We start from the raw sequence: 19,446 nt of genomic DNA, 5'->3' as shown, positions 1-19,446 counted from the left end.
TGTTTTTGTTAGTTTGTTAGTTTGTTTTCTTTTTAGTAGCACTTAATCATCAGTTAATCATTAGCCTATTTAACACAATAATTCAGTAGTTTTTGCTACAATCAGAACAGCAAAGTAGTTAAAGATTTCATAAATGGCAAGGTTCACACACGAATTATGGTAAGATATTAGCAGTTTCTATAGAGCAAGGGATTGGGGATTTCTATACAGTGAGGCATTAGGGATTTCTGTACAACAAGGTTTTGGGGATTTCTAAACTTAGTTGCATGGTCAAGAACTTTTCATCTTTTGGTGAATTACTCACCCTTCTTTACATCTGCATATACAGTGGACCATTGAACCTTGAGGAGTCTTGCCCTGAGACCCATCCCATCTCAGGGGGTACTATTAGTAGTATTTAGAGGACCATGAGGTGATTGGCTTTAGGAAGTATTTTTCCATCCTGGCCACAATTCAAGTTAGGTAATTCTTGTGTTGCCCACCAACCATACAACCATACATTCCAGTACCTTCCATATTGTACAGTTCTGGTATCCAGGTAGCAGGAGTTCCAGGTACAGTTATGGAGTGCCTAATCATCCCAACTCACTGAACTTGTAACAGTGGCAAGAACATAATGTTAGTTTATCCTGAGATTGCAGAGTGCCCTGGCAAGGGCAAGGGCGAGGGGGAGATATGCACCACCACAGGTGATCTTCAGAGGTCCTTTCCGGCCTCAGTGATTCTGTGATTCTGTGTGATTCTGTGAAATGATATTTCTCCTGAAGCCTTGAAAAACAAAGAATCTGTATGTACGCGTCTGTACCAAAATGATTTGATAATGCAGCCAACGTGTTAACAGAAAAAAATATGTTCAGAGAAGTAAAAGACTATTGCTTGCATTTTGTTTAGTGCTCACAGTAGAGAAGGGGTATGTATTTGTTTGAAGAGCTAAACTACTTTGTAATGCTCTCCTTCATAAGCTATCAGTGGACAGAGAACATTTCATCTGGGCACACGGCATATCAGAAGAAAGGTGAGGTACTCTCAGAAGCATGTACCCAATCTTTACTGAAATGAAATGGAAATTACCAGCTTCCATGCTATATTGTCACTTTCTGCTCTTGTGTGATGGCTTTTAAAGAACTTTCATTTTTGTGAAAAACTCTTTCTGTCTCGTTTGCAGGAATCAGATGGAATTTTTATATTTAAATGAAAGACCCATTTCTGTTTCATCTGCCCTGCTTTTCTCTACAGCTACTTTCCTTAACAAGTATGAGGTGAAGGTCAGAGAAGTAAAAATATCCTGATTTCATTCAAACAGGGTATTTTGTTGCTTTGTAAGTATGATACCTTAGTAGTTTCGTTTTTTTTTTTTTCCTCTTAGGTTACAGTATGTACTTTAACTTTTAAATTGTTGTGTCATACAGGCTTAAAGGAATTTGACTAGACCATTGATGAAGCTGAAATAATTGAGATTACTTCTGTCTTTTTTTTTTTTTTTGCCTAATGTCGCTGTTGTCTGTCATCTTCAATCCACAGTAAGGTGCTTTGAAAACTGGGCCCAGAGGGTAGTGGTCAGTGGCATGAAGTCTAGCTGAGAACCAGTAACTAGTAGAGTACCCCAGGGGTCAATACCGGGTCCAGTCCTGTTTAACATCTTCATTAATCATCTGGATGACAGGGCAGAGTGCACCCCCAGGCCGTTTGCTGGTGGCACAAAACGTGGGAGTGTTGGATACACCAGAGGGTCACCCTGCCATGTAGAGGGACCTTGACAGGCTGGAGAAATGGGCTGACAGGAACTTAATGAAGCACAACTAGGAGAAGTGCTAAGTCCTGTGCCTAGGGAGGAACAACCCCAGGCACAAGTGCATGCTGGGGGATGCCTGGCTGGAAAGCAGCCTGGCAGAAAAGGAACCGGGGGTCCTGGTGGACACAACGTTGCATATGAACCAGCAATGTGCCCTTGCTGCAAAGAAGGTCATTGGTATTCTGGGCTGCATTAGGCAAAGTATTTTCAGCAGGTCAAGGGAGGTAATCCTTCCCCTCTATTCAGCACTGGTGAGGCCACAGCTGGAGTACTGTGTCCACTTCTAAGCACCCCAGTGCAGGAGAGACAAGGACATACATACTCAGGAGAATCCAACAAAGGCCACAAAGATGATTACAGCACTGGAGCGTCTCTCCTCTGATGAAAGGTTGAGAGAGGTGGGCCCGAAAAGCCTAAAGAAGAGAAGGCTTTGGGGGCATCTTCATGTAGATAAGTACCTGAAGAGAAGGTGCAAAGTGGACAGAGTCAGGCTCTTTTCAGTGGTGCCTTTACTAAAAGTGTTGTTAGGCGTTGGAATGGGCTGCCCAGGGAAGTGGTTGAATCACCATCCCTGGAGGTATTTAAAAGATGTTTAGATGTAGAGCTTAGTGATATGGTTTAGTGGAGGACTTGTTAGTGTTAGCTCACTTGTTAGGTGATCTTGGAGGTTTCTTCCAACCTAGATGATTCTGTGATTCTGTGGTTCAGTGACAGCACAAGAGGCAATAGGCACAAACTGAAAGACAGCAGTTTCCCCTTGAACATCAGAAAAGTTTTTCACTGTGCAGGGGACTGGGCATAGGTTGCCCATTGAGGCGTGTCTCTGTTTAGAGATATCCAGAAGCCATCTCGATTTGGTCCTGCTAGAGCTGGGGGTATCAGACCAGAAGACCTCCAGAGGTCTCTTTCAATTTCAACCATTCTGTGATTCTGTGATTCTTGGTTTCTCTCACTTTATCTTTTTCACCCATCGTCAACTCTCCTTTTTTTTTTCTTTTTCTTTTTTTTTCTTTTTCTCTCTCACCTTTGTTGTGGGATTGACTATTGATTTCTTGTTAGGTTGGAAAATGCTGGAGGTATTTTATTTACCATGTTCAGGGATATGCATAACATTTTGAGAGCACTCTCATAAGGTGTTTTAAATAGAAGGTCTATGAGAATCACTGCAGCCATTTAAGTCAGGTCTGGCAGATAGCTGTCTGTCTTATTCTCTTCTATAACTGTCATATAGAGTAATTCATTCTGTTACGTGTCTCAGTATTTGCTCAACAACTCTCTTTCAACACATGCTCGTGAGTTCAGCTGTAAATACTGACAAGCAAGCAACTTTAATTGTGATAGGGGGTTGGCATTATTTTCTTCCCAGTTTACATTTTTCCTTCCTCTTCCAGACAGAATTGCCCAAATCCTGTTGCATCCCACAAAAACAAGAAAAATAAGAAAGTCTGCATGTATTTCATGAGCTGGAGCAATGTGGCTTATTTTCCAGAACTAGTCTAGAACTGAACCAAAGCTAGGTCGTACTTGCTTATAATACTGCCTGATGATGGTCCCCAATAAATTAAATACAATCAGTCTAAAGTGTAAGAAAAAGGCACATGTTCTCTCATGCACTTTATGTTCTAGAAATACATAAAAATGATGATTTGGAAGTATTTAATCCATGTGTGTACCAACTTCCAAAGAAGGTAGGCAGGTGAAAGGAAACCTAGAGTAATCTAAAAACATAGAAGATTCATGTTACAAGTATATTTAAGGCATGTTTTCAAAGTGGCATGTGAAAGGTCATGTTCATTCTGGGAGAAAATGGCTCGAGAAATTTGAGACCTGATGTTCTCAAAAATAATATGTTACTCTGTGTCTTGCTGTCAGAGTAAATAAATAAAAATATATAGCTTTAAGCCACAGTAAATCCTATAAAGGTCCCTGGAAATGATGGTCAAAGAGAAGTATAGACCTTGAAGAACAATTTTAATGGGAAAGCTTATTGAAATTTCTGACACGTATGGGTGAAATACACGTGGTTAGAAGCTTAGTCTCTGCCTCCGGTTTACTGTATGCCTGTTATTTACTCTGTTCCAGTATTGCAATCTACAATATTAATATCTAAATTCATATTAACCTGTAATATTAATCTGCCTTTTGGGTTGTGGAGAATTAGTTGATTGCTGTACATTCTTTATTTTGCACATGCTTGAAGAGAATACAAAATGCTCCCTAAACGCAAAGACACCACCCGGATTTTCATTTCAGGTAATATAATAGGACATGATCACGTATTACAAAGATTTACCAAATATTTTTTCCATCCAAACACAGATAAAGCACAAACCAAACATGTTTTATTGCCAATTAGAATCTTAAAATTTGCAGTATCAAAGATCAAACAAAACTCTTCACACTGTGGTTTGCAAGAGGAAGACAGCAGGAGAGGTCTAGGACATAGTCAGGTAGAGAGCACTGTCAAATAAATAGTCTAATCTTCATTATTCCCTTGGGCTAAACGTGTTTTATATGGTTTTAGATTAGATTTTTAAAAGTTATTGTGGCTGAGTGATACTCTGCCATATCTAAACACTGTATTATCTTCAGCACAACTATAGTTGTGAATGAAAGAGACAAAATTTTTCACATTAGAAAATACCCTAAGAAGACAACGATCATGAATGGATCTTGTGGCTTGATCTATCTAATTTTAAGCTTTTATTGTGATATAAGATTGAAATTCAAGTTTCTCCTTTAGTTTGTGGCTATGGCAAAGGCTTGTGGAAGCTATAAACTGTTAGTGTAATAATCAGTGAAAAGGAAAGAAACCACTGGTAGGTAAGGAACTCGGGTAGCTATTGCTTGACATTAGTAGAGTAAATTTGGTGAAGCCTTAGGCTGCAGCATGAACTCTACGTTGTACGTAGTGGTGATTGAGCAACAGTGAGTCACATTGTATGAGGCTCTGGGTGATACCAATGGGGGAAGGGAGGATGTGCTGACCAAGGATGATGCCATATGGGAGCCTGTCCCCAGAGATAACAGTAGTCATCCTGCCCCACAACAAAGAACCTCCAATCTGGTATGTGTGTCAGGATCTGACTGGAATACAGTGGGCAAAATGATTTTATGGGTATAAGAACCCAGGGTAAGTCTTGAATGGGGTCCCTTTGGGACCTTTATATTCATGGTTTGCTTTGTTTCCTTCAGGTAATAGATGAAACATGAGAGAGAGAAAAAGGGTAACATCCCCAACTACAGTATTTCTCACTTGTTCCAGTGTCAGAATTCCATCCAGATCAGGTAAGAATACTTGTGGCACAGATGCTGCAAAATAAAAAGCCACTGATGCCACCGGCATCCTAAAGGAGTGGTAACTGCTCAGCGCTCTACAGGCCCAGCTCCACACGTAGGAACGTCAAGGTTCCTCCAAGAAACCCACTAGACCTGGGTACCATATGGGTACCATCAAATTCTCTCTGCTCTAAATGAGAGTCGACTCAGTGAATTCCAGATGCCTGAGGAGACCGATTCTCCTGAAGGAGACAATGGGCTTCCCTAACTTCAGGATATTCCAGCTTGGTTTGTTGCTGATCATCCTGACTTCTGTGACTAAGAGCCAGTAGTGCTAACTGTACAGCATCAGTTCCATGATATTGTATACTCACAAGTAATTTAAAATATGGTTGTTATAGAGTAACAGTTTTGTATATGTAGTTAAGATAGTATTGTACAAGAACTGTTATCAAGAAGTGTGTTGCTAATAAATGAATTTAGTAAAAATTTAATTTTACAGTTTAAAACCAACCTGATTTCTCAGCTTTCTAAGCACTTCTGGCAATCTGTAATTCCCTACCTGATATTTATTTATACAGATATATTCATTTGGAACAAGTTACCATCACAGTATAGATGGGTATTATACCTGTGCCAGTGCGCACGCTCAGCACAGTCTTAGTGACTGAAGCACTCTACAGCTAGTTTCTGGTGGTTGAGAATTGTCTTAACTAATTTGAGGTGATTGATTGACATGATATGAGGTGATTGGTTGAAATCCTAGTTGCTTTCACAACAAAGTATTTGACACACCATTACAGGAGTTCTGCAGGTGGGTATTTTTGACAGCACTCAAGATCCCCATAGGCAGTTCATGGTCTGCATAAGCCAGTTGACAGGCACTATTCATATGGTGGATGCACAACTGGCCACTGTATACATAAGATACTTGTATATATTTATTAGAACTGTTCTTTCAGATTCAGAAATGGTCACCCAGGACAGCCTTTTTTTGGTCTCATGAAGAAAACACATAATTGGTAGAAATAACAGAATTGAACTATACAGGATTATTTGTTTGGTGACTCACTACACTAATTAAAGTGCAACAGCTCAAAACTATCGGCCAAGTGTAAGGTTTAAAATCCAGAAGTTGCTCATTTACATCAGCCTGAAGGGGAGAGGTGCAACTCTACCTTCTGGAAAGCCTAAATGTGAAGCACCTTAGGTGAAACCTGGGACCAAGTTCACATGGCCAGAAACGATGCTCTTAACAGCCTACTCCTCCTGATCACTGACAATGGCTGCTCATATAAGCAAGGAAAAGCAGAAGTGGAAAAATAACCACAACAACATTCCATGCATTGTGTTATGGATGAAGTGACAAGTTGCTTTGTTGTTTTATTTTTTTACAAACGTGCAAACTTTATGTGGTAGCCCTGTACTAGCTGTGTAGGATGGGCTTGTTTTCCAAGAAGACATCTGCAATTATTTCCATTGAGAATTCTACTTCAGCATCACAATGTGCAGGGTCTGGCTGTAATAGAGTTAACATTTCCCACAGCAGACCATATAGTGTTGTGCTTTGCACTGTGTAGCTAGAGCTGCGGGTCACACCAGTGTTTTGCCTATTGCTGAGCACTGCTGGCACCACATCAAGGCTGTCACTCCAACTCCCCCCAACTCCCAAAGGCCAGTAGGCTGAGGGTGGGCAAGAGGTGGAGAAGGGGCACAGTCAGGACAGCTGACCTAAGCTGACCAAAGGGATATTCTATACTGCATGACATTATGCTCTGCAATAAAAAACTGGTTAAGTGAGGTAAAAAGTGCAGCCAATGCAGCCACCTCCTCCAACCACTCTGGCCCAGAACTGCTCCTGCCTCACTGCTGGGGCCCACCAAAGTGTTTGGGGACCCAGGGTCTCTGCCCAGACTGGGAGACACAGCTGCTGCTTTCTCCTTTGCAAGTGCAACCAATAGCAAAGCTGAGCATGTATCCTAGATAGACACACAGAGACAGAGACAGGTCATTGACACTGTTGTCCAATAAAAAGTTCAGATTTGTTACCTGGTGTGTAATGATCCAATCCACATACTAGATCGAGATGTTTATTTCAGTTGCATGTGTGGGTACCAGGTGGTTTCCCACGAAGCTGGGCATCCCTAAGGATTTTCTGTGCCACTCTTGTACAAACCCTTATCAATATATCTACATGTTTGTACAATCCCCTAGCCTCCAACTGGTTACACAGTTAGCATACTGCTAACATGACAGAATCATTCTATACATCCTCAGAGAGGAAGGGTCCCTTGTTGGGCTGGAATCTTTCAGCCTAAGGGCGTGATTTTTACTATTATAATGAGGATAGTTCATGGATACTTCACATTATAATACTCCTAATCTTTGTTTTTCAGCCAACTATTCACCTTACATTGATTGGTGACATAATCAGGGGCATATGTCTGGGTGTTTCCTTCAAGAATGTCAAAATAATGGTCTTTCTGATTAGCAGTTCCTCAGTTAATCATCCTTTAGAAACCTCCAAGGCCTGGGTCATCTTTCCCTTTCCTCAAAGTACATATTTTATCTCTTTCACACAAAACAGAGTTAACTATCTACTGTTATCAACGTTATAATCAATGCAATGATTGGATGTAACATGAGATTTAAAACCCCATTAGTGGTGGGAGACCACTCCAATAGTTCTTCCCACCAGTGGTATCCACCATCCTTCTTAACCCTCTTCAGAAGAGTATGTATTTCCTTTGCATCATGATGGATGGTGATTAAGATTTTTTGTACATTATCTAATATATAGTCTAATAATTTGTGCAAATCGTCAGCCTTATACTGTCCTTCTCATTTTGGGTCTAGCTTGGTTTTCTGATAAAAATATTTTAATTACTAAATAATTTCCCCGGTTGCATATTATGCACCTGTAATCTGGGTGGTACTACTTGATAACATTGTGTATATTTAAGATTGTGCTGAAATCATTTTTGCAAGTACATTACGTACTGAGTTACTTGTTCATCTGTCTAACAGGCTGGTCTTAGCTGGGATAAAGGTTCCTGGTAGAGCTAAATGTCTACCAAAGAGAATTTAATTTGCTGTTAGCCCAAGGGTTTGCCTTGGTGCATTTCAGACATCCCATAGGGCTAAGTTCAGGGTCTCCAGTCACTTCAATCCAGTATTGGATACATACTTTTGCTATTTTCTCTTTTAATGTCCAATTCATTCTCTCCTCCTGGAGTGTGTAGGTCCTGTTTGATCGCTGAGACTTTATGAAGTTGTTTTATGAGGCATAACATGAGTCCCCCTGTCTGATTTGTGGGACTCCATATCTTGGAATTATATCCTTTAATAGAGCCTTAACTACTCTGTTCATGTCAGTCTTTCTTGTGGGGAAAGCTTCCACTCATCCAGATAATTGATTTGCTATTACCAGTAGATTTTTATAACCATTTGCTGGCAGCATAGTCTACCTGTAACCTTTAAAAAGTGAAATGGACCCCAGAACAACCCCAGACACTAGTATAAGTTGGGGACTGCCCTGCTGGAGAACAGTGAAGGGGAGAAGGACCTGGGGGTCCTAGTGGACAGCGGGATGACTGTGAGTCAGCACTGTGCCCTTGTGACCAACAAGGTCAATGGCATCCTGGGATGTATTAGAAGGGGTGTGGTTAGTAGGTCAAGAGAGGTTCTCCACCCCCTCTACTCTGCCCTGGTGAGACCACATCTGGAATATGGTGTCCAGTTCTGTGCCCCTCAGTTCAAGAAGGACAGGGAACTGCTTGAGAGAGTCCAGCGCAGAGCTATGAGGATGATTAAGGGAGTGGAGCATCTCCCTTATGAGGAAAGGCTGAGGGATCCGGCTGTCTTTAGCTTGGAGAAGAGGAGACTGAGGGGTGACCTCATTAATGTTTATAAATATGTAAAGGGTGAGTGTCAGGAAGGTGGAGTCAGGCTCTTCTCAGTGACATCCAATGATAGGACAAGGGACACTGGGAGCAAGCTGGAACATAGGAGTTTCCGCTTCAATATGAGAAAAACCTTTTTTACGGTGAGGGTGACAGAACACTGGAACAGATTGCCCGGGCGGGTTGTGGACTCCCCTCCTCTGGAGACTTTCAAAACCTGCATGGACATGTTCCTGTGTGATGTGATTTAGGTGTTCCTGCTCTGGCAGGGGGATTGGACTAGATGATCTTTCAAGATCCCTTTCAATCCCTAACATTCTGTGATATTGTGATTCTGTGATGAGGGGCAGGCAGAGCTCATGACCAGAACCTCCCAGAGAAGCCACCTTTGCACACGTGGTTCCTGGCAACTACTCCTGACATCTTTGGGCTCAAGATCATTGCTACCACGATGTCCTAGCAGGCAAAGCAAGGTGGCCAGGAAGTTTCTGCCACAAGTGAAGCCACCCCAATCCTCAAATCCCTCCTCTGCCCCTCAGGGCATTGCCTCAGTGCATCTTCAGTCTCGGGGCCAGCATTTGTACCTGAGGCAGGGGCAGGCAGGAGCATCCTGTGTGAGGAACCTGAGACACCCAGTGAGGCTTTTTGGGCATAAATTGCCAATTCCTTTTCGCTTAACATGAGCATGTAAAACTCCTGTTTTAGAAAGAATGGTGACAAACATAGGAAGTTTAGGAATTTCAGCACTGAAGTCTACAGCCACAATTCTCCTTCTGTCACCAGCATTGCACACCTGTGTCTGCTGTTTTCTCACCTCTGCACTTGAACAGCAGATAGCCTCACTCCTTTCAGTGTGTACAGGGAGCTTTATAAAGACCTGAAGGCATAACATTGTACTGAAAAAAATCCACTTTGTCACACACACACAAAAAAAGAACAAAAACCAAAAAACAACACAGAGTCGTTGAGATTGCAAGGACCTGTTTATACTTTTCAGAAGCCAGTGCTTAAATCAGGGTAGGAAAGTACCTCCTCCACCACCATCTGCTCCACCATCACCTCCACCACCACCACCTCCTCCACCACCACCTCCTCTTCCACCATCTTCTGCAACGCCTCATCCTGCACCACCTCCTCCTCCTCTGTCACCACCACATCCTCCAATACCTCCTCCAACTCTTTCCCCACCTCTTCTTCCTCCACCTCCTCCACCTCTTCCTTCACCACCTCCTCTAACTCCTCCTCCACCACCACCTCCTCCTCTCCCACCTCAGTGCAAGAAGCACATTGAGGCCCTGGAGCATGTCCAGAGAAGGGCTACGAAGCTGGTGAATGGCCTTGAACACAAGTCCTGTGAGGAGCAGCTGAGAGAACGGGGATTGTTTAGTCTGGAGAAGAGGAGGCTCAGCAGAGACCTGGTTGCTCTCTCCAACGACCTGAAAGGAAAGTGTGGGGAGCTGGGGGTCAGTCTCTTCTCACAGGTAACAAGTGAAAGGACTAGAGGGAATGGCCTCACGTTGCACCAAAGGGAAGTATAGGTTAGAATTAGGAGACATTTCTTCTCAGAAAGAGTAATCAGGCACTGGAATGGGTCGCCCAGGGATCTGGTGGAGTCACCGTCCCTGGGGCTGTTCAAGGAAACGTTGGACCTTGTGCTTAGGGACATAGTTTAGTGGGTGACATTGGTAGTAGGGTGATGGTTAGACCAGATGACCTTGGAGGTCTCTTCCAACCTTAGTGATTCTATGATATTATGATTACTCCACCACTGCCACCTCCTCCGCCACATCCTCCTCCTCTTCCGCTGCCACTGCCAGTTGAAGCACATTCCACCATCTCCCCTCTCCAACATTCTGTCTCACACTGCGCCCCCCCACCCCTCCTTTGGTCCGTATATAGGGAGGATAAGCCACACCCCCTATAGTTGACAAGCCAATTGCAAAACAGCTAACAATCGCTAGCAAGCCAATCAGGGGACAGGCAACGCATCACAGAGGGTCATGAATATGTTAGGACCATCCAGCTGCTGCCTTACAGTGCCACAAGCCATGGTCCTGCTGGCTGACAAATGGAACTAGAACTATGACCGGTGGGTAGTGCTCACTTAGCCCTCCACCACCACCTCCTCCTTGTCCACCTCCAACGCCTCCTCCTCATCCACCACCTCCTCCTCATCCACTGCCTGCTCCTCGTGCACCGCCTGCTCCTCGTGCACCTCCTGCTCCTCGTGCACCTCCTGCTCCTCGTGCACCCCCTGCTCCTCGTGCACTCCCTGCTTCTCGTCCACCCCCTGCTCCTCGTCAACCGCCTGCTCCTCGTCAACCGTCTGCTCTTCTGCCACTGACTCCTCCTCGTGCACCGCCTCCTCCTCCTCTGCCCCGTCTTCCTCTTCCACCGCGTCTTCCTCCTCCACCAAGTCTTTCTCCTCCACTGCCCCCTCCACCTTGGCAGAAACTTCATGGCCAGCTTGGTCTGCGTGCCCCTGTCTAGGGCATGGTGGTAGCAATGATCATGAGCCCAGAGATTCCAGGAGCAATTGCCAGGGACCAGGCTTACAAAGGAGGCTTCTCTGGGATGGTCTGGTGGTGAGCGCTGCCCACCGCTCATAGTTCTCGTTCCATTTGTCAGCCAGCAGGACCATGGCTTGTGGCACTGTAAGGCAGCATCTGGATGGTCCTAACATATTCATGACCCTCTGTGATGTGTCGCCTGTCCCCTGATTGGCTTGCTAGTGATTGTTAGCTGTTTTGCCAAGGTCTTGTCATCAATAGTGTGTGTGGCTTCACCGTACCTAAGGGCCAAAGGGGGGCAGAGGGAGACAGAGTGGTGGAGAGGGATGATGGCAGATTGTACTGGAAGTGGCAGCAGCAGAGGAGGAGCAGGAGCAGGAGCAGGAGCAGGAGGAGGAGGAGGAGGAGGAGGATGAGGACGAGGACGAGGACAAGGAGGAGGAGGAGGAGGGTGCGACGGTGGAGGTGGAGGAGTCGATTAAGGTGGAGGAGTCGGTTAAGGTGGAGGAGGCGGTGGAGGTGGGGGTGGCAGGGGAGTTGGAGGAGGTGGCGGAGGTGGAGGAGGCAGTGGAAGAGCAAGAGGAAGCGTTGGAGGAGAAGGAGGTGTTGGTGGTGATGGAGGAGGATCAGGTGAAGGATGTGGAGGCGGTGGCGGTGAAGGAGGCGGTGGCGGTGAAAGAGGCGGTAGCGGTGGAGGAGGCGGTGGCGGTGAAGGAGAATCAGGCACTGGAAGAGAAGGAGGTGATTGTGGTGATGGAAGAGGACCAGGCAGTGGAGGAGGAGGAGGCGGTGGAGGAGAAGGAGACGGTGGACGTGGTGGAGGAGGCGGTGGACGAGGAGGAGACAGTGGAGGTGGAGATTGAGGAGGGCTAGATTGTGGAGGAATCTTATAATCATTTTTGTTGGAGGAAACGTTCAAGTTGCTGCCATAAGTGAAGCCACTCTAATCCTCAAATCCCTCCTCTGCCCCTAAGGGCATTGTCTCAATGCACCTTCAGTCGTGGGGGCCAGCATATGTACTTCTGGCAGCGGTAACCAGGAGCATCCTGTGTGAGGGACCTGACACCGCAACGATGCTGTTTTGGAAATGAATTGCCAATTCCATTTCACTTAACATGAGCATGTAAAACTCACGTTTTAGAACGAATGCTGATGAACATTCCACCGCCTGCTCCTCCTCCCTCTCCTCCTCCTTCTCCACTGCCTCCTCCACCTTGGCAGAAACTTCATGGCCAACTTGCTCTGAATGCACCTGGCTATGGCATGGTGGGCGCAATGATTGTGAGCCCAGAGATGTAGGGAGCAATTGCCAGGAAGTAGGTGTGAAAAGGTGGCTTGTCTGGGAGGGTCTGGTCGTGAGCGCTGCCCACCACTCATAGTTCTCGTTCCATTTGTCAGCCAGCAGGACCATGGCTCGTGGCACTGTAAGGCAGCATCTGGATGGTCCTCACATATTCATGACCCTCTGTGATGTGTTGCCTGTGCCCGGATTGGCTTGCTAGCGATTGCTAGCTGTTTTGCCACTGGATTGTCATCAATAGTGTGTGTGGCTTCACCGTACCTAAGGGCCAAAGGGGGGCAGAGGGAGACAGAGTGGTGGAGAGGGGTGACTGCAAACAGTACTGTAAGTGGTGGTAGATGAGGAGGAGGAGGAGGACGAGGATGGAGGCAGTGGAGGAGGATGGAGGCGGTGGAGGAGGATGGAGTCATTAAAAGAGGAGGAGGCAGTGGAGGGGGAGGAGGAGATGGATTAGCAGGAGGAGGAAGATGCGGTGGAGGAGGAAGAGGCTTTGAAGGAGGATCAGGTGGTGTAGGAAGAAGAGGTGGAGGAATAGGAGGAGGTGGAGGAATAGGAGGAAGTGGAGGAGGAGGAGGCAGTGAAGGAGGAATAGGTGGTGGAAGAGAAGGAGGGGTTTGTGGTGATGGAGGAGAATCAGGCAGTGGAGGGTGAGGAGGCGGTGGAGGAGGAGGAGGCGGTGGGCGAGGAGGTAGCGGTGGGCGAGGGGGAGGACGAGGAGGAGGCAGTGGAAGTGGAGAATGAGGAGGGCTAGGTAGCGGAGGAATCTTAGAATCATTATTGTTGGAGGAAACGTTCAAGTTTCTGTCATAAGTGAAGCCACCCCAGTCCTCAAATCCCTCCTCTGCCCCTAAGGGCTTTGCTTCATTGCAGCTTTAGTCTTGGGTGCCAGGATTTGTACCTGTGACAGCGGTAATCAGGAGCATCCTGTGTGAGGGACCTGAGACCCCAATGAGGCTGTTGGGGAATGAATTGCCAATTCCTTTTCACTTAACATGAGCATGTAAAACTCGTGCTTTAGAAAGAATGTTGATGAAAGTTCAACCGCCTGCTCCTCCTCCTCTGCCTCCCCCTCCTCCTCCGCATACTCCTCCTCCACCGCCTCCTCCTCCTCCTCCCCCTCCTCCTCCCTCTCCTCCTCCTTCTTCACCACCTCCTCCACTTTGGCAGAAACTTCCTGGCCATCTTGCTGTGCATGCACATGGCTATGGCATGGTCGTAGCAATGATTGTGTACCCAGAAATTTCAGGAGGAATTGCAAGGGACCAGGTGTAAACAGGTGGCTTCTCTGAGAGGGTGTGGTCATGATTGCTGCCCACATGTCATAGTTCTAGCTACACTTGTTCCATTTAGGAGGAGGGTGGTGGTCGTTGAGGAGTAGGGAGGTGGTGGAGGAGGAGGAGGGAGGCAGTGGAGGAGGAGCAGGGAGGCGGAGGGTGCGGTGGAGGAGGAGCAGGGAGGTGGTGGAGGAGGAGGAGGAGGAGGTAGATGAGGTGGAGGGGGCGGTGGAGAAGGTGGAGACGGTGGAGTTGGAGAATGAGGAGGGCTAGGTTGTGGAGGAATCTTAGAATCAGTATTGTTGGAGGAAACATTCAAGTTTCTGCTATAAGTGAAGCCACCCGAATCCTCAAATCCTCTGCCTGTAAGGGCATTGTTTCAGTGTACCTTCAGTCGTGGAGGCCAGCATCTGTAGCTCTGGCAGCGGTAACCAGGAGCATCCTGAATGAGGGACCTCACACCGCAACAAGGCTGTTTTGGAAATGAATTGCCAATTCCATTTCACTTAACATGAGCATGTAAAACTCATGTTTTAGAAAGAATGCTGATGAACATTTCACCGCCTGCTCCTCCTCCACCGCCGCCTTCTCCTCCTCCTCCACCACCACCTCCTCTTTAACCGCCTCCTCCACCTTGGCAGAAACTTCATGGCCAACTTGCTCTGCATGCGCCTGGCTATGGCATGGTGGGAGCAATGATTGTGAGCCCAGAGATGTAGGGAGCAATTGCCAGGGAGTAGGTGTGAAAAGGTGGCTTGTCTGGGAGGGTCTGGTCGTGAGCGCTGCCCACCACTCATAGTTCTCGTTCCATTTGTCAGCCAGCAGGACCATGGCTTGTGGCACTGTAAGGCAGCATCTGGATGGTCCTAACATATGCATGACCCTCTGTGATTCGTTGCCTGTGCCCCGATTGGCTTGCTAGTGATTGTTAGCTGTTTTGCCACTGGATTGTCATCAATAGTGCGTGTGGCTTCACCGTACCTAAGGGCCAAAGGGGGGCAGTGGGAGACAGAGCGCGGGAGAAGGCTGATGGCAGAAGGTACTGCAGGTGGCTGTAGATGAGGAGGAAGAGGATGGAGGCAGTGGAGGGGGATGGAGGCGGTGGAGGGGGATGGAGGTGATGGGGGGGGAGGAGTCTGTGGAGCAGTAGAAGGAGGGTGAGGAGGCGGTGGAGGAGGAGGATGCGGTGAAGGAGGAGGAGGCAGGGGACGAAGAAGTGGTGGAGGAGGAGGAGGAGGAGGTGGTGGAGGAGGAGGAGGTGGTGAAGGAGGATTAGCTGGTGGAAGAGAGGGAGGTGGTTGTGGTGATCAGGAGGAGGAGGCGGTGGAGGAGGAGGAGGCAGTGGAGGAGGAGGAGGCTGTGAAAGAGGAGGTGGTGGAGTAGGAGCAGGGAGGCGGTGGAGTAGGAGCAGGGAGGCGGTGGAGGAGGAGTAGGGAAGCGATGGAGGAGGAGGAGGCAGCGGTAGACTTGGTGGAGGAGGCGGTGGACGAGGTTGAGGCAGTGGAGTTAGAGAATGAGGTGGGCTTGGTAGCAGAAGAATCTTAGAATCATTACTGTTGGAGGAAACCTTCAAGTTTCTGCCATAAGTGAAGCCACCCCAATCCTCAAATCCCTCCTCTGCCCCTAATTGCTTTGCCTCAATGCAGCTTCAGTCTTGGAGGCCAGCATTTGTACCTGTGTCCGCGGTAATCAGGAGCATCCTGTGTGAGGGACCTGAGACCCCAACGAGGCTGTTGGGGAATAAATTGCCAATTCCTTTTCACTTAACATGGGCATGTAAACCTCTTGCTTTAGAAAGAATGGTGACGAACATTCCACGGCCTGCTCCTCCTCCACAGCCTGCTCCTCCTCCACAGTCTGCTCCTCCTCCACCGCACGCTTCTCCTCCACCGCCTGCTCCTCCTCCCCCTCCTCCTCTCTCTCCTCCTCCTCCTCCACTGCCTCCTCCACTTTGGCAGAAACTTCCTGGCCATCTTGCTCTGCATGCGCCTGAGTATGGCATGGTCGTAGCAATGATTTTGTGTCCATATATTTCAGGAGGAATTGCAAGAGACCAGGTGTGAACAGGTGGCTTCTCTGGGAGGGTGTGGTCATGATCGCTGCCCACATGTCATAGTTCTAGTTGCACTTGTTGAGGAGTAGGGAGGTGGTGGAGGAGGAGGAGGGAGGCAGTGGAGGAGGATGAGGAGGCGGTAGACGAGGATGAGGAGGCGGTGGAGGAGGGGGAGGCAGTGGAGTTGTAGAATGAGGAGGGCTAGGTTGTGGAGGAATCTTAGAATCATTATTGTTGGAGGAAACGTTCAGGTTTCTGCCATAAGTGAAGCCACCCTAATCCTCAAATCCCTCCTCTGCCCCTAAGGGCATTGTCTCAATGCACCTTCAGTCGTGGGGGCAAGCATCTGTAGCTCTGGCAGCGGTAACCAGGAGCACCTTCTCTGAGGGACCTGTGACCCGAACGAGACTGTTGGGGAATGAATTGCCAATTCCATTTCACTTAACATGAGCATGTAAAACTCATGTTTTAGAAAGAATGCTGATGAACATTTCACTGCCTGGTCTTCCTCCACCGCCGCCTTCTCCTCCTCCTCCACCGCCACCTCCTCTTTAACTGCCTCCTCCACCTTGGCAGAAACTTCATGGCCAACTTGCTCTGCATGTGCCTGGCTATGGCATGGTGGGAGCAATGATTGTGAGCCCAGAGATGTAGGGAGCAATTACCAGGGAGTAGGTGTGAAAAGGTGGCTTGTCTGGGAGGGTTTGGTCGTGAGCGCTGCCCACCGCTCATAGTTCTCGTTCCATTTGTCAGCCAGCAGGACCATGGCTTGTGGGACTGTAAGGCAGCATCTGGATGGTCCTAACATATTCATGACCCTCTGTGATGCATTGCCTGTGCCTGGATTGGCTTGCTAGCGATTGTTAGCTGTTTTGCCACGGTCTTATCATCAATAGTGGATGTGGATTTTCCCTCTATAAGGGCCAAAGTGGGACAGTGGGAGACAGAGTGCTAGAGAGGGGTGACTAAACGGTACTGCAACTGGTGGCAGCAGAGGCGATGAAGGATGGAGGCGGTGGACGTGTATGGAGGCAGTGGATGTGGAGGAGGCGGTGGATGTGGAGGAGGCGGTGGACGTGGAGGAGGCGGTGGAGGGTGAGGAGGCGGTGGAGGAGGAGGAGGCGGTGGACGAGAAGGTGTTGTTGGAGGTGATGGAGGAGGAGGGGGTGGTGGAGGAGAAGGTGGATTAGGAGGAGGCATGGTTTTTGAAAAGGCGGTGGAGGAGGAGTGCGTGGATGTTGAGGAGGTGGTGGAGGAGGAGGAGTTGATGGATGGGGAGGACGAGTCGGTGGATGAGGTTGAGGTTCTGGATGAGGAGGTGGGAGTGGATGAGGAGGATGAGTATGTTGTGGACGAATCATAGAATTATCATTGCTGGAGGAGACCGTCCAGTTTCTGCCATAAGTGAAGGCACCCCAGTCTCAAATTCCTTCACTCTTCCTCAGGACATTCCCTCAGTACAGAGTAAGTCTTGGGGGCCAGCATTTGTACCTGAGGCAGGATTAGGCAGGAGCATTCCTTGTGAGGGATCTGTGACCCCAAGGAGGCTGTTGGGGAATTAATTGCCAATTCCTTTTCACTTAACAAGACCATGTAAAACTCGTGTTTTAGAAAGAATGCTGATGAACATTCCGCCACCGCCTCCTCTGCCGCAGCTGCCTCCTCCTCCACCGCCTCCTCCTCCTCCACTGCCTCCTCCACCTTGGCAAAATGTTCCTGGCCAACTTGCTCTGCATGTGACTGGCTAGGGCATGGTGGTAGCAGTGATCGTGAGCCCAGAGATTTCAGGAGCAATTGCGAGGGACGAGCTGCGAAAAGGTGTATTCTGTGGGAGGTTCTGGTCGTGAGCGCTCCCCACTGCTCGTAATTCTAGTTCCATTTGTCAGCCAGCAGGACCATGGCACCGTGGGCCTCTAAGGCAGCAGTTGGCTGGTCCTACCATCTTCATGACTATCTGTGATGTGTTGCCTGTGCCCTGATTGGCTTGCTAGTGATTGTTAGCTGTTTTGCCACTGGATTCTCATCAATAGTGGGTGTGGCTTCTCTCTCTATAAGGGCCAAAGTGGGACAGTGGGAGACAGCGCTGGAGAGGGGTGACAGCTGACGGTACTGTACTGGTGGCAGCAGCTGTGGAGCAGGCGGTGGAGGTGGAGGAAGCCATTGAGGAGGCGGTGGAGGTGGACGAGGCGGTGTTTGAGGAGGAGGTGATGGAATAGGAGGAGGAAATGATGGCGGTTGTGGAGAAGGAGGCGAAAGAGGAGTCGGTGAAGGTAGAGGAGGTGGCGGATGGGGAGAAGCAGGTTGAGGAGGAGGAGGTGGAGGTGGAATAGGCAGTGGAGGAGGAGAAGGAGGGGGAGAAGGAGAAGGAGGAGCAGGCGGTGCAGGTGGAGGAGGCAGTGTAGTTGGAGAAGGCCGTGGACGAGGAGGCAGTGGACAAGGAGGAGGCGGTAGACAAGGAGGAGGAGGTAGAATTAGTGCAGGAGTAGGTGGTGGAGGATTCGTAAAATCGTTATTGTTGGAGGAGACCTTCAAGTTTCTGCAGGAATCATAGCCACACAAATCCTCAAATCTCTCCGCTGCCCCTCAGGTTATTGCCTCAGTGCAACTTTTTATGGGGGGCCAGCATTTGTACCTGAGGCACGGGTAGGCAGGAGCATCCTGTGAGAGGGATCTGAGACCCCAGCGAGGCTGTTGGGGAATGAATTGCCAATTCCTTTTCACTTAAGATGAGCATGAGAACTTGTGTTTTAGAAAGAATGGTGACAAACATGGGAAGCTGAGGAATTTCAACACTCAAGTCTACAGCCACAATTCTCCTTCTGTCACCAGCATTGCACAACGGTGTCTCCTGTGTTCTCACCTCTGCACTTGAACGGCTGATAGCCTCACTCCCTTCAGTGTGTACAGGGAGGATTATAAAGACCTAAAGGCATAACATTGCACTCAAAAGTCCTATTTGTCACAAAATAAACCCAAATAGTAAGGGACATTGTGAGGACCTCTTTAAACATTTCAGAAGCCAGTGCTTAAATCAGGGTAGGAAAGCACCTCCTCCTCCTCCACATCCTCTAACTCCGTCACCTCCTCCTCCACATCCTCCACCTCCTCCACCTCTTCCCTCACCACCTCCACTACCACCTGCCCCTCCTCAGTACAAGAAGGACATCAATGTCCTGGAGCGTGTCCAGAGAAGGGCTACAAAGCTGATGAAGGACCTGGAACACAAGTCCTATGAGGAGCAGCTAAGAGAACCGGGTTGTTTATTCTGCAGAAGAGGAGGCTCAGCAGAGACCTGGTTACTCTCTCCAATGACCTGAAAGGAAGGTGTGGGGAGCT

The 19,446-nt window shown here is 48.0% G+C and overlaps 1 long non-coding RNA gene across 1 annotated transcript; it reads left to right on the top strand.

Moving 5' to 3' along the window:
• Positions 1 to 1,199: 1,199 nt before the first annotated feature.
• LOC118247577 (uncharacterized) lies at positions 1,200 to 5,354 on the top strand. The gene is made up of 3 exons (XR_004778488.2): positions 1,200 to 1,319; positions 4,988 to 5,080; positions 5,163 to 5,354. It is a non-coding gene; the product is annotated as an uncharacterized LOC118247577 (long non-coding RNA).
• The last annotated feature ends 14,092 nt before the right edge of the window (positions 5,355 to 19,446 follow it).

This window comes from Cygnus atratus, chromosome 1 (genome assembly GCF_013377495.2).
Source record: "Cygnus atratus isolate AKBS03 ecotype Queensland, Australia chromosome 1, CAtr_DNAZoo_HiC_assembly, whole genome shotgun sequence".
Taxonomy (NCBI): Eukaryota; Metazoa; Chordata; class Aves; order Anseriformes; family Anatidae; genus Cygnus; species Cygnus atratus.
This window is presented reverse-complemented; position numbering and strand designations above follow the sequence as displayed.